This window comes from Nanorana parkeri, unplaced genomic scaffold (assembly GCF_000935625.1).
Source record: "Nanorana parkeri isolate BGI_ZX_2015 unplaced genomic scaffold, ASM93562v1 scaffold2406, whole genome shotgun sequence".
NCBI classification, from domain to species: domain Eukaryota; kingdom Metazoa; phylum Chordata; class Amphibia; order Anura; family Dicroglossidae; genus Nanorana; species Nanorana parkeri.
In genome coordinates, this window is record NW_017308674.1 from 35,340 (window position 1) to 38,124 (window position 2,785).

Here is a 2,785-nt window from a genome sequence, read left to right on the forward strand (position 1 = left end):
TTGCTGGCCCTATGGAGCCCTTCTGTAGCCTTTCCATTGCTGGCGCTATGGAGCCCTTCTGTAGCCTTTCCATTGCTGGCCCCAATGGAGCCCTTCTGTAGCCTTTTTATTGCTGGCCTTATGGAGCCCTTCTGTAGCCTTTCCATTGCTGGGACCTCTGGAGCCCTTCTGTAGCCTTTCCATTGCTGGCCCTATGGAGCCCCGCTGTAGCCTTTCCATTCCTGGGACCCCTGGAGCCCTTCTGTAGCCTTTCCATTCCTGGGACCCCTGGAGCCCTTCTTAGCCTCTCCATTGCTGGCGCTATGGAGCCCTTCTGTAGCCTTTCCATTGCTGGCCCTATGGAGCCCTTCTCTAGCCTCTCCATTCCTGGGACCTCTGGAGCCCTTCCATTGCTGGCCCTATGGAGCCCTTCTGTAGCCTTTTTATTGCTGGCCCTATGGAGCCCTTCTGTAGCCTTTCCATTGCTGGCCCTAAGGAGCCCTTCTGTAGCCTTTCCATTGCTGGCCCTAAGGAGCCCTTCTGTAGCCTTTCCATTCCTGGGACCTCTGGAGCCCTTCTGTAGCCTTTCCATTGCTTGCCCCTAAGGACCCCTTCTGTAGCCTTTCCATTGCTGGCCCTATGGAGCCCTGCTGCAGTCACCTGTCCATGCACACTCCAAGTAGAGGGCTACAGCCTGATGTGAGGATGCATGCCGGCACTGACACCCCCAAGGACAACCCAAAAATACATGCTCCTCCTCCTCCTCCAGGAAGTGCCCGTGTGGGCGTGTTTTGGTGCAGGCAGCGTCCTCACATCAAGCTGCAGTGCCCATGAACAAATGGCTGCGGCAAGGCTGCACAGGACCCCACAGCCATCGGGAGACCGCCGAAAACTGGAGGCGGCCATCGGGAGACCGCCGAAAACTGGAGGCGGCCATCGGGAGATCGCCGAAAACTGGAGGCGGCAATCGGGAGACCCCTAAAAACTGGAGGCGGCCATCGGGAGACCCCTAAAACTGGAAGCAAGGCAAGCATTTAAAGACGGAGACGCAGCATACAATGTGCATGTTGACATGTTCAGGAACACGTGTGGGGTTTATAATATCACATGACATCCCCTGCGGATCGTCCGAGTGACTTCCTGAAACGCTTCGCCGAGTCCGGAGAGTTTTTCTGCGCAGCAGAAATAGAAAAACCATAACGGAGAAATCCTTGAAGCACCGGGACTTCCGGCGTCCTCCGGGCCACCGCGTGGAAGGCGTGGCTGCGGACGGCGCACATCCACAAACACGTCAGTGACACAGCAACACGTTAAAGTAGTAACGAGCTTTGCGCAGGGAACATTTCCTCCCCGCGACCTCCATCGTCCGCCGAACAAAAGCCGCTCCAACGCTCGGGTTGCAAACTCATATTTACTTTCTTTTTTTTTTTTACAGCGGGACAAGGCAACAAAAATGTCGTCTTTGGCGCAGTCCGTACAAGTGCCTGAGGTCAGAGGTCAGGTGCCGTATAAATAGCTTAGAAAACGACAATTTCATCATTTGGTTATCAAAATACTAAAAACTTTTGTCGCCGAGTTAAAATCTAAAAGGTCCACAAGACAGGAAAGCCCTTGCGCCCGGGTTCTGGAGGGAGCAGTTGACGTTCAGGGAACCCCCTCCCCCACCCCCCCTCCCATATAATGGAGTCACCAGACAAAGCCGGGGCAGCGCTGCAGCGTTCAGAGGTCCCCCCCCCTCCCCCCTCCCAATAACACTTCAGTCGGATTTCAGTAAAGGAAACAAAAAAAAACAAAAAAAGGATCCTCATTCGTGTCTCCCGGCTCGGGGGTGGGGCGCAGAAACGGCCTTTTCACCCATAGGGTCCAATCAGAGATCAGAATCGTCCAAACATATTGGAAGCTTGCTGTGGTTGTGTGTCTGCAAAGGAACAGAGAGAAGCCCTCAGTATGCGCAGACGGGAACAATGATACAAAGCAGGGAAGATGGAGCGCGGGACGCAGAGAAGATGGAGCAGAGGACACAGAATATAACAGGACGCAGAGAAGATGGAGCGCGGGACGCAGAGAAGATGGAGCGCGGGACGCAGAGAAGATGGAGCGTGGGACGCAGAGAAGATGGAGCAGAGGACACAGAATATAACAGGACGCAGAGAAGATGGAGCGCGGGACGCAGAGAAGATGGAGCGCGGGACGCAGAGAAGATGGGGCAGAGGACGCAGAGAAGATGGAGCAGAGGGCGCAGAATATAACAGGACGCAGAGAAGATGGAGCCGAGGACGCAGAGAAGATGGAGCAGAGGGCGCAGAATATAACAGGACGCAGAGAAGATGGAGCCGAGGACGCAGAGAAGATGGAGCCGAGGACGCCAAATATAACAGGACACACAACCCACTCTACTCACTGGATAATTGCTGCTGTAGCTGTCGCACGAGAGCCGCCGTCTGTTGCTGCTGCTGAGTCTGCTGGAGGCCTTGTCTCTGAAACTGAAAAGGTAAAATGCTGAAAACACGCAAGAGACGTCTACAGGTCATCGGAGGACGGGGAGGACGGGGAGAGCGGGAAGGACGGGGAGAGCGGGGAGGACGGGGAGAGCGGGGAGGACGGGGAGAGCGGGGAGGACGGGGAGAGCGGGGAGGACGGGGAGAGCGGGGAGGACGGGGAGAGCGGGGAGGACGGGGAGAGCGGGGAGGACGGGGAGAGCGGGGAGGACGGGGAGAGCGGGGAGGACGGGGAGAGCGGGGAGGACGGGGAGAGCGGGGAGGACGGGGAGAGCGGGGAGGACGGGGAGAGCGGGGAGGACGGGGAG